The sequence below is a fragment of the Mauremys mutica genome, chromosome 8 (assembly GCF_020497125.1).
Source record: "Mauremys mutica isolate MM-2020 ecotype Southern chromosome 8, ASM2049712v1, whole genome shotgun sequence".
In the NCBI taxonomy this organism is placed as follows: Eukaryota; Metazoa; Chordata; order Testudines; family Geoemydidae; genus Mauremys; species Mauremys mutica.
In genome coordinates, this window is record NC_059079.1 from 53,776,612 (window position 1) to 53,789,500 (window position 12,889).

The 12,889-nt window shown below is 44.8% G+C and overlaps 1 long non-coding RNA gene across 1 annotated transcript in view; it reads right to left on the reverse strand.

The window, feature by feature from the left end:
- Positions 1-2,437: 2,437 nt before the first annotated feature.
- The window catches only part of LOC123375813, a 119,991-nt gene continuing 109,539 nt past the window's right edge, over positions 2,438-12,889 (reverse strand). The window contains exon 3 of the long non-coding RNA XR_006581581.1: positions 2,438-2,661. This is a non-coding gene — a long non-coding RNA (uncharacterized LOC123375813). The remainder of the gene's footprint in view (positions 2,662-12,889) is intronic.

The following is a 12,889-nucleotide window of genomic DNA, read 5'->3' on the forward strand; positions in this document are numbered from 1 at the left end:
AAGGTATTGAATACCTTCACTTCTCCAATTATTTTAACTGAAGTTTTAGATGCTCAGTACTTCTGAAAAAAATCAAGACACTTAGCTAGGTGTCTTCAAAGAAACAACCACTTCTATCTGGCACGCTCCCTTCCCCAAAGCCCTGCCCACTCACTCCATCCCCACCTCTCTCCGTTGTTCACTTTTCCCCACCCTCCTCACTCTCACTGGCAAGGGGTTGGGGTTTGGGAGGAGGTGCGGACTCTGGGCTGGGGCCGAGGGGTTCACAGTGTGGGAGGGGACTCCGGGCTGAGCCTGGGGCAGGGAGTTGGGGTGCAGGAGAGGGTGAGGATCGGGGAGGGAGTATGGGTGCAGGAGGGGTCTCTGGGCTGGGGAAGAGTGTTGGGATGCAGGAGGGGGTACAGGATGCTCTGGGAGGGGGGTCAGGGCTGGAGCAGGGGTTTGGGGTGCAGGAGGGGGTTTGGGGTGCTGGCTATGGGAGGGGGCTCGGGGCTGGGGTGTGGGCTCCCACCGGGGGGGGCACTTACCTTGGGCAGCTCCCAGTCAGCAGCACAGTGGGGCTAAGACAGGCTCCCTGCCTAACCCGGCCTCACTCAGGCACATTGGCACCTCCTCCCCATCACAAGCCGGGCCACCCCCACACCCTGCCAGTCAGCAGTGCACCACATGACCATGCCACTCCCAGAAGGGGCCAACGTGCCTCTGCAGCCCCTGGGGGAAGGCACATGGGTCCATGTGCTGCCCCTCTCTGCAGGCACTGCCCCCGCAGCTCCCATTGGCCACAGCTCTCCATTCCCAGCCAATGGGAGCTTTGGGGGCGGTGCCTGCAGAGAGGGGCAGCACGCGGAGACACACACACACACACACACGCCACGGGGCCGCAGAGGCATGCTGGCCGCTTCCAGGAGTGGCATGAGGCACCGCAGCGGGCAGTCCCACTGTGCCTCTGCAGCCGGAGATCGCAACTGACTGGGAGAGTCTCCAGGATCAACCAGTTGATCGCGATCGACGGGTTAGTGATCACTGTTTTAAAGGGACTTGAAGTGGGCAATATATATATATATATATATATATATATATATATATATATATATATATATATATATATATTTTAATTTAATGAATGTAGTACTCATGAGAAGTAGCACCCCGACACCTCTAGAAAAATCAAGTTGTCTCTGTGGAATAAGGTAACACAGTTGATGAGACTGGTGAAGTTCCACCAAGAATCCACAGGGAAAATAAGTTTACTTAAGCACTGAGATGAGAAAAACAGAATGAGAATGAAAGACAAGAATAAGAGAACATATGAGAGACACCAACAGAAATAAGGATATATTTAAAAAAGAAATAATCCAGGCTTCCAGCTCAGCACCAGTAACTCAACACCAAACACAAAGTTCTCTGTTAGTCCAACTAATAATGTTAAGTATGCGTCACACTCCTGTGACTGTTCTTCTAACTGTAATGTTTGCTTAGCCATACCATCTACAATATAGCACTTTATACATTGCAAAAAGATTTGTATGTCCTTTTTCAATGCACACTGGAAGATTCTGGTCAAAGGATAACAGCTTGTAAAGTTGGGTGGCCGGGGCTCAACCCTTCCTGGGGAGGAGGGGAGCCACACCGGCCTGCTGCTCTTTAGGCGTGTCCTGCCTTGTGTCTTCAAGGCTGGATAACAAGGCACAAAGTTAGTTAGGGCTCAGTCCTTCGGCTATAAGGCTGAGCCACAACACAAACAGTTTAGGGAGCCCAGGCCCTTTGGTGCAGGGGCTGGGCAACAATACAAACAGTTCAGGAAGGCCAGGCCCTCTGGTGCAGGGGCTGAGCAACAAACAGTTAGTATAGAGGCCCAGGCCCTAGATTAGGGTGGGGCAACAACAGTCAGGGCTCAGGCCCTCTGGTGCAGGGACTGAGCACTGGGGTGAGGGGGCAGACTGCCACCCGCGAGTGGGGGTGGCAGGGGGGGACGCAGGCCCACCCACTCCACTGCGTCCCAGCCCGGGGCCCTAGCAGCGGTTACCACCGCTGACGGTCAGTGGGGATCCTGACCGCAACACACTGACATAGGCACTGGTTGATCTGCAGCCTGGCTGGGGTCGGCTGCCCCTGGGCCACTTCCAATTTCCCCCTCTGGGCCTACCTGGTCCGTAGCGTCCGCTCCCGGGAAGTCCAACAGCATGGGCTCCTTGCTGCCCGGGCTGGGGGGTAGATCCGGCAGCTCCTCTGGGAAATCCGGCCAGGTTTGCTCCGGGGGCTCCTCGGGGTAACAGCAAGGGAGAGGGGGAGTCTCCAGTGGCTCCTCCTCATAGCTGGCACGGGGAAACTCCGGCGGGTCCTCCCAGTAGCGGGCGAGGGGAAGCTCCGGCCAGTCAGGGCAACTGCCCTGGGCTCCAGCGGCTTCCCAGTCCCGAGCCCTCTCTGGCAGGTCTGCTCCCGACGGTGGCTGGGCTCCGACTGAGCTCCAATGGCCGGCTTTTATGCTTCCGGGTCGCCGCCTGACCCTCTGAGGGGCGGGCTCACTGCTCTGTAGCCCCGCCCCTTCCGGTGTCCGGCGCGGCTCAACCCTTCCTGGGGAGGAGGGGAGCCACACCGGCCTGCTACACAGCCACATTTAGATGAGAAAAGGTCCTCTTCATTCTCATCCATAAAATCCATCTGGTGTAAATGAAGAGAACATCACAATAATAATTTCCATGCAGTCTTTAATGTAACTGAGGCAGCTGAGCAAGATCTGATTAAACCGTACTGCTAACATCAGTGCTGAAAAAAGCATTAGTGGATGTAATAGAGAAGTTAAGGTCATTATTCAAGAGAAATGGCTTGCTTTGGAAAAAAGACAACTGATTAAATGGCTTACAATGATAAGCCAGTTGCAGCAATATGTACTAACAGAACTAATGACACCTTTTGAATAAAGTAAGAGGAATATAGGAGGACATGTTTCAGAACTGCCCCATCCCCCATTTAATTTCATTTGTTTTAGCACCACATCCATTTCTCTAATTTGCTGATCTATCAAGATAAGGGAAGAAAAAATTGTTTTGTCAACTCAATCCCCTGGAGCCTGCTTACACCAACACAAAGGAGTTGCCATACCAGATGATTTGGTTTATCTGGCCTGGTTCTGTACTCCATTGTCATTGAATACACTAATTCTCCAGAGGAAAGTGAAATCCCCTCTGCCTTATTAATGAATTTAGCCATCGCATGACCCCAAAAGGCCACCAGTTTGAAGACTGAAATTTGATTGCTATTGTTATGGGGTGGGTTATTGTTATGGGTTAAACTTCATTGAAACCAATGGGCGCAATCCCCACCATTCATTGAATACAGCTCTGCAAAACCATTGCACAATGAGATGAAACAATAGCAGCCTCACCCAAAACAAAGGCACATGCAAGACACATCAGTGGAAGGGTTTGCTGGGTACTGTTTAGTAGAGGTCTGTAGGAGATAGAGAAGCAGTGAGAACACACCATAGAAACTGATTCAGAAAATGAGCAGAAAGCCAAGGACACAACCTGAACGAGCACTGAGAGCACGGCCCACAGAAAAAGCCTAGAGATGAACTTTGGGGACTGACTGAGCGCTGGCTGAAAGGAGCTTGGAAGTATGTGCAGAAAAATTGTGTCCAGTTTGATTCCTCCTGGGTGCAGGGAATCAGGACTTTGTATATTCTTTGTACACAAACCGGACTGCCAACATAGCACTGTCCACACCGGCTCTTAGGTCTGTGTAACTTAAGTCACTCAGGGGGGTGGCTTATTCATACTTCTGAGCAACATAAGTTATACCAAAGTAAGTGGTAGTGTAGTCACTGCTTAGTCCTTTAAGCAAAAGCCCTGAGCAGGCCCTGAGGTTCTGGGCTAGTACTGAGGTGTTCTGCTGCAGTTCTGTCCCAGCCTCACCCAACACATCACTCAGAGAAAGCAGGCAAGTCTTCTTCACTGTCTTGCTGACTCCCAATTGGTCAGTATTTCCTCCTGGCCTTTCCTAGGCCTCTAGAGGACTAAGTGTTATTGTTGCCCTGGTCTGAGCATGTTTTCCGTAAGCAGGACGGCATCAGGGTCCCACCACCTCCAGCAGGGAAAGGGAACATCTAATAGACCCCATCACACTTACCTTGTTTTCAAAAAAGAAACTGATGATTTAGAAATACACCCTTATACTGCTTGCCTCGTAGAAACCCCTTGAAAATCTACTCCCACAGATACCCATTCAGGCAATAGTGCAAAAAACAAGAAAACCACACACATATCGATGATGCAAAGATTAATTTTTCAATAATTCTGTTTAGTTAAGGGGTCTCTTACATATTCCATACATGATCCTTGAACTCTGTATCTCATGGGTCATTACACAAAGTAAAAACTATTTCCCCATGCTAATTTTTCCCCTACTGTTACTCACACCTTCTTGTCAACTGTTGGAAATGGGCCATCCTGCATACCACTACAAAAGCTTTTTTTTCTCCTGATAATAATAGCCAACCTTAATTGATTACTCTCATTATAGTTAGTACGGCAACACCCATTTTTTCATGTTCTCTGTGTGTGTGTGTATACATATCTTCCTACTATATTTTCCACTGCATGCATCCAATGAAGTGGGTTTTAGCCCATGAAAGCTTAAGCTCAAATAAATGTGTTAGTCTCTAAGGTGCCACAAGTATGCCTCATTCTTTTTTCAAAGATTAAATGTCAGAGAACATATATTGCAGCAGATTAAAGACATGAACTAAAGGCACACAAGTTAGAGCTGAAAAATCTTAGATCCTGTGTCTCGTATCCCTGTCAAAAGTCCAGTACTGCCTCTTTAGTATCAAAATATAATACTAGAACCTGTCCAAGTTTCCCAATAGGGATACAAATCTGAAAATATTAACATAAGTGAATGAAGTGTAGATATATTTCCATTTCAAAACACAACTGATTAAAACTTAACTCTTCTTGCCGAGATTCCAAACAACACAGAAGGCAAGTTTAAAAATAATTCTTAATTGCTGACATCATCTTTTATCTCTTTATGGTAGGGAGGGGCAGTTAAGTTGAAAATGAGTTTCCAGCTCCACTGACTGCCCATGTTTGGTAAATGTTTCTTCTATCTTTCTTCAACTATTTTTATCAAGACACATACATAGCTTTTGCTGATAGGAGAATGTTGATGTAGTGTTCTGCCAGAGACAACAGATAAATATTCTGCTGTATTTTAACAATCTCTTGAGTCATTTCAGAGCTTTCATTGCTTATCTGTTTGTTTGCTTGCTGTTTGCAAGCTATGTCTCTGATCCTGAAAAGTACAAAGCAGTTGAGGGTATCAGCATCTCATAAGCTCTGCACCTTCTATAATGATTCAGGTCTCAACTTGGTCTCCTTTTTAGCAAGGACAATTTTGCACACACAGTAACTCTGTTTGTATTTGTTGGTAGACACACATTGAGCTACTTGTTTGCCCTATTAATCAGGTAACTAGATGTCTTGCTACTAATATCTTCACCTACAATTGACTACAGATGAAAAACTACACCATAAGAACATAAGAACGGCCGTACCGGGTCAAACCAAAGGTCCATCTAGCCCAGTATCCTGTCTACCGACAGTGGCCAATGCCAGCTGCCCCAGAGGGAGTGAACCTAACAGGCAATGAGCATCTCCGGCCGTCCATCTCCATCCTCTGACAAACAGAGGCTAGGGACACCATTCCTTACCCATCCTGGCTAATAGCCATTTATGAACTTAACCACCATGAATTTATCCAGTTCTCTTTTAAACGCTGTTATAGTCCTAGCCTTCACAACCTCCTCAGATAAGGAGTTCCACAAGTTGACTGTGTGCTGCGTGAAGAAGAACTTCCTTTTATTTGTTTTAAACCTGCTGCCTATTAATTTCATTTGATGACCCCTAGTTCTTGTATTATGGGAATAAGTAAATAACTTTTCCTTATCCACTTTCTCCACATCACTCATGATTTTATATACTTCTATCATATCCTCCCTTAGTCTCCTCTTTTCCAAGCTGAAGAGTCCTAGCCTCTTTAATCTTTCCTTACATGGGACCCTCTCCAAACCCCTAATCATTTTAGTTGCCCTTTTCTGAACCTTTTCTAGTGCCAGTATATCTTTTTTGAGATTACGAGACCACATCTGTACGCAGTATTCGAGATGTGGTCGTACCATTGATTTATATAAGGGCAATAATATATTCTCAGTCTTATTCTCTATCCCCTTTTTAATGATTCCTAACATCCCGTTTGCTTTTTTGACCGCCTCTGCACACTGCATGGACATCTTCAGAGAACTATCCACGATGACTCCAAGATCTTTTTCCTGACTCGTTGTAGCTAAATTAGCCCCCATCATATTGTATGTATAGTTGAGGTTATGTTTTTCCAATGTGCATTACTTTACATTTATCCACATTAAATTTCATTTGCCATTTTGTTGCCCAGTCACTTAGTTTTGTGAGATCTTTTTTAAGTTCTTCACAGTCTGCTTTGGTCTTAACTATCCTGAGCAGTTTAGTATCATCTGCAAATTTTGCCACCTCACTGTTTACCCCTTTCTCCAGATCATTTATGAATAAGTTGAATAGGATTGGTCCAAGGACTGACCCTTGGGGAACACCACTAGTTACCCCTCTCCATTCTAAGAATTTACCATTAATTCCTAACCTTTGTTCCCTGTCTTTTAACCAGTTCTCAATCCATGAAAGGACCTTCCCTCTTATCCCAAGACACCCACAAATAGCAGCCATTTTTGAAAATACTTGTTTGTATATATCGGTAAAAAACAGGTTTAATGCACTAAGGTGCAACATTTGCTTATCGCTAGTAAAATCTGCCTTTAAGACACGTTAAGCACTAGGTTAGGAGACTAGCTGTAGTTAATGAAATAAAAAAAGTAAACACTGTGAATATGCAAATTCAGCTCAGCTAAAAGTTTGACCTTTAGTCTGTAGTGAAGCACGCTTTACAATGTGTGCGTGTCTGGATCACTTCAGGACATGCAGGAAGCACTGTGACGCAGGGCTTGTCTCAAAGACCCAGCGGCTTCTCTTCCCCACACTCCTTTTAATGAGCTTTATTTTTCAACCTTCTCTACTGTGTGCTAAAACGAAGATGGACACAAACTTGGTCACTTGAACTAAGAGGAAAGATTATGGTGATTTACTACTTTCATATCAATGAAGTAGAATAAAAGTAAAAATGTGTTTCTAGCACATCAGGAAGTATGAAATCTGATCATATAAGGTTCTGAGTACATCACTTGAGGTGGGAGACAAACTTTCTCCTTCTCCAATATATTGCACAGCTTAGTTAACGAAAAGCAAATATATTTTTCCTGCTGTATACCCATGTTTATCTGCCTCTGCCTCCCAACCTGCAGCACCACTACAACCACAGAGCTTTTACACCATTTTATTTCACATCTGCCTCCTCTACTGATGCCCCCAAGCACCTCTTCAGAAAACTAAATAGAATGAGGGAAAGCTAAATGATCATGAATAAAAATAACTCAGACAAACTTAGCAGTTCTGAGAACAATGACAGAGGGTCTCTGAGTGACACTTTCAGGGAAAGAGCAGCCTAAATGGGGTCCCTCCCTGCCAGTGAAGAGTCCTTGCTCTTAGCCCAATCTAACGTGAGTTTCAAAGGTTAAGCTGAACCAACCCAAATGATCTCCATTGCCTTAGCAGGACAATAGGTTACTTGCAGGACCATCTTTCATCCTATGTGGTGCACTTTGTTTTCTGTACATTGCACCTTTAATTTTTTTTTTTAAAGACTTTCACTTGCAGCATTTTATAATGCAGAGTTGATGCAGCATGTTACAGAGGAGATGCACACTGCAGTCTCTCACGGACACTTACTTTTGCTCTCTTGTTATGCTGTCTCCTTTCATTTAAAATGGAAGTCCTTCAGAATGAAAGCAGTCAGTAGTTCTTTGTGTACATTAGTAAGCTGACCTTGAAATATACATACCTTTTACATAGGCTGTTTGTGAACAATAGGCATCACTGATTTCCATGTACCCATAGTAAAGAGCAGGAAAGGAACCTGAGTTCAGAGACCACTATTCAGCATGGCTATTCGTATTTAAATTCTGATTCTTTACACCAATCCATAACTGGCAGGCAGACTGATTCCCCTTGTCTCCAGACATTACCTGTCCCCATTTGGTTAGGATGGAGTGAAGTGACATGGCTATTATTACTTAAGGTGCTGACTGTGTTTAAGGGATCAGTTTTCAGGGACTACAGTATCTGAAAGCAGGACTTATCTACTGTGACAGAGCCTCTCTCTTCTGTCTAATAGTCTGTAGCTTTGAACAGAGAAAAGGAGGGGCATTTCAGTTCATCTCAGACAGTAAGAGAAATGGGAAAAGAGCAGTTAATAAAATATAGGTTTAAATTAAGAAGTTATGCCTCCACCCCATTCCCAAATAGTCACACTTCCCCCTTCTTCACATACCCCTTCCACTATCCTACTTATTCACTCTCGTCTTTAAACACTTGCCCTCATCTATTGTGCCCCTCTCTCACATTAGTTCTGATTTAACCACCAGTTCATCCCTCATATGCCCATTCTCATCCACCAAAGAACTCTCCTTCTTTCATCTATATTCAGCCCTTCTCTCTCTCTCAATCTATCACTACTATGGCCATGATAATGTACATACAATGATGTAAAGTTAGTACAGAAGTGGTTATTTGAATGCCACTGTTAAGTCTCTGAATACGCTCAGTGGAAACTAGATGTTTCCAGAATCCAGAGCAGATTTAAAGAGAGTTAAGTGCTTGTGCCCAGTTAATAAGAGCCTGCTTTTCATATCCCATTGCCTTCAACTGAATTTGTGGCTCCTCAGCATCATTGCGGGAAAAGAAAAAGAGAAAGAAAATCAGGCCCCAGAAGTGTCATGCCTTCGCTCCTGTCAGCTATGACTCATTTAATGCAGAAGTGGAGATTGTAATGTTTGCTATTTCCCTATCTTCTTCTCCCTCACCTCTCCAGTTCCTCCCCCACCTCATCTCTAACACAGCCCACTCTTTGGTAACAGTTCACATGAATTCAATCCTGCAATGTCTGCTGGCTTTAAGCTTAGGGAGCCATGAACTTCAGTTGAAGATTAGTGTTTTTCAGCAGAGGACTCCCTTGATAATGAATTAAAAGTATGAAAACAGTAAAAATCCTTTTGTTCTAGAATTTACATCATTTTCTGATTAATAAGCAGCATTTAATATATTGAATGTTTCTTCTTTCCCCTGAAAGACAGACTTAATACTATTAAACGAATATTATAAATACAAGAGCCTGAGCCAACTCTGCTATATGAACTCCTAGACACAATATACAGAATGAAGATTTGCAATGCTTACAGATTAGATTATGGCTTGAAGTCACTGACATGGTATGCAGCATGCGGAGGAACAGCCCAAGTAGTATTGTATATCATGCTGGCACAACGTGGTACCTCGAGGAGCACTGGAAGCACGCACAGAGTGGAGGCACCTGCTGTCCCCTTTACTAGGGTGCAGGGTTTGTGAGGAGTGAATAATGTGTTTTCTAGCCCTGCTGTCAGTGCTAAAGTGTTCTCTTCCACCATCTCACTCCTCTCCTGCATAGCAGGTTAGACTAACACGGCTACCACTCTGAGTCCTACTCCATGTCATTTTTGTTCTGGGAGGTGGCTGAAAGGAGCCACTCAGTTAGGGCTCTGTGAATCTATTGTTTTGGCTTCAGTCATACATTAAAAATGTAATAAAAAGATTATTAGTTAAGCAGGAATTATGCAGGTCAAATGCTGCAAACCCAGCATTTATGAATATTTCGTCACACTCCTAACTGCTGTTCATTTCAACTAAATACATACTCCACCCCCTCCACCTTTTTATTCACTGTTTGGGAATATTCAGGCTAACTGATTGGAGGTGGCATAAATGTTTGGGGAATGGCTGTTCTTCTTATGAGAGCCTATGAGAAGTATTTTTTATAATAAAAATATTATTCACTATTCTCCAATTTTAAATAGGACCCCCATTTCCCAGATGCAAACAGGTAAAACACTGACCTAGATCGCAGGGCTGTCATGGGGTTTCACTGAAGTTTGTAAAGCACTTTTGAAATCCTTGGATGAAAAGCCACTACAGAAGTGCAAGTGGTTTTAACTCTATGGCCTGGTCTACACTAAGAAGGGGGGTCGAACTAGGGTACGTAAATTCAGCTACGTGAATAGCGTAGCTGAATTCGAAGTACCCTAGTTCAAACTACTCACCCGTCCAGACGCCGCGGGATCAAAGTACGCGGCTCCAAGGTCGACTCCGCCACCGCCGTTTGCAGTGGTGGAGTTCCGGAGTCAACCGGAGCGCGCGGGGAGTTTGAACTATCGCGTCTAGATTAGACGCGATAGTTTGAACTCCGAGAAGTCGAACTCTCCGCGTCGACCCGCGCGGTAAGTGTAGACCTACCCTTAGTTGCATCATAACGTCAGTATTTCTGTTCTGGCATATGTTTTTAGGATGTTGATAATTCGGCAATTAAAATTGGATGTGGACTTGAGCTCCCCATATGTCTCAAAACAAATACCTTTGTTTTCTTACAAGCTCTCCTCCCAGAGAAATAATGGGTTGGCTGTAACAGAACTTGAAAAGATACAGCTTTCATTCTGACTGAATTTTCATCAGTGCCATTGTACTGAAGACAGTACAAGTATATACTCCTCTGGGTGCAGTTTACTCACCACTATAAATGGTAAGAGATTGTGATATAGTTTCAAGATTTGAGTGTGTTTGCTGTTTTTTGGGAGTGTATAAGTCATGTGATGATAATGAGTCCTGGAGGAATTTGTGTGTCTCAATCTTTTATTCAGAGCATGAAAACCCATTTTGAAGCAGCGCTGCCCCGGGGAGGGGGGGGGGGGGAGACAAGTGGGGCAATTTGCCCCAGACCCTGCAGGAACCCTCGCAAGAATATAGTATTGCAACTTTTTTTATGGAAGGTTGCCACAGGCCTCTTGAATCCTCTGGGCAGCCTGTTTTGAAGAGTACTACAGTCCCGTAATGCTCCATCATATTTTGTGCTTTGTTATGGTCTATGAGCCAGTGAATCACTTATGCTATGGAAGTACATATACCACATGCATGGGTGGAGGGAAAGCTAAAAATGCCTCTGGGTTGCTAGAGGGAGCAGGATGAGTAGTAGCTCCTTCTGTATCTTTACAAAGCTGTGACCTGTGCTTCTTCCATTGCAGCCCTGCCAAATGTGCAGGGGCACGACCATGCCTTACACCACCCTGACAGGTCCTCTCTAGAGCAGTGAGTGTTGGCCACAAATCTTTGCCACCCCTACTCTCTTGTGCTTTCAGCCAACTTACGGCTGCCTCCTGCACTGGTGTGTCACAGGGGGAAGGGTCTCCTTGTGTCCCTACTCCCTCTAACACTCAAAGTACCTGCCAGTTTGATACCACAGCTTACAGTTGCATCAATACATTGTAGTGTTGCCATCTCTTGGGGCCATCACAAATCTTACAATATTTAGTGTTTTCCTTAAAGCAGGGGTGGGCAAATTACGACCTGGGGGCCACATCCGGCCCTCCAGATGTTTTAATCCGGCCCTGGAGCACCTGCCGGAGCAGGAGCAAGGGACGGGGCAGCGTGCACTGCCTGGCTATGCCTCTGCATAGGAGCCAGAGGGGGGACATGCTGCTGGTTCTGGGAGCTGCTTGAGGTAAGCGCCCCCTGGAGCCTGCACCCTGGACCTCCTCCTGTGCCCCAACCCCCCTGCCCCAGCCCTGATCCCTCTCCTGCCCTCCAAATCCCTCGGTCCAAGCTCCAGCCCAGAGCCTGCACCCCCAGCCGGAGCCCTCACCCCTCCTGTACCCTAACCTCTAATTTTGTGAACATTCATGGCCTGCCATACAATTTCCATACCCAGATGTGGCCCTCGGGCCAAAAAGTTTGCCCACCCCCGCCTTAAAGGCTCAGCTCCAGGAGTGATATGATTACATGACAATCTCTGCTTTCATTTGGAAAAAAAATTTCACTCACAGATGCAGAAGAAAAGCTTGAGAATGTGAACCCTAAATGTTCAAACACTGGAAATCAAAAACAAAGATCCTAAAAAATTAATTTAAGAGTCATGATTTGTAACCGGTCCTTTTTAAGGGCCTGACTCATTTTTGAATGCTTGGGATTGGCCATACTAACTTTGTTTGAGGCCATCTCTTCTTTGTTATGAGAAGATCCCTGTATTCTAACTGGCTTTAACAACAAGCTAGTACTCAAAGAAAATGTTTTATTAAAACAATCCATAAATTTAACGTTTTGGGTGCCCGATCTGGGACACCTTAAAGAGGCCTAATTTTCAGAAAGAACTGAGTACCCACCTCCTCAAAAACAATCCCCCTCCCACTTCCAGTACATTTAATACACATTTTCCATCGTACTCCAAGGTCTCTTTTCTGCAACTTTAAAAAACAGGCTAATGCATCACAGGAGAAAACAAAGAAGCTGAAGCCACAGCCATGCACAAATAGTCTGAGCTTTTCCTTCTTCCCAGAGGTGGGATTTTGTTTTTCCGCTCAAAGCTGTTTAGATATTGCAAGAGAGATCAAAGAATCTGGTACTAAATATCCAAGTTTTCTGGAGCAGCTGGAAGCAAAGTAAATGATCACATATCTCAGCAGTTAGGAAGCAGTAAATACTAGGGCTGTCAAGCGATTAAAAAAAATTAATCGTGATTAATCACACAATCGCACGGTTAAACAACAAAAGAATACCATTTATTTCAATATTTGTGGATTTTTTTCTACATTTTCAAATATATTGATTTCAGTTACAGCACAGAATACAAAGTGTACAGTGCTCACTTTATATTTTTTATTACAAGT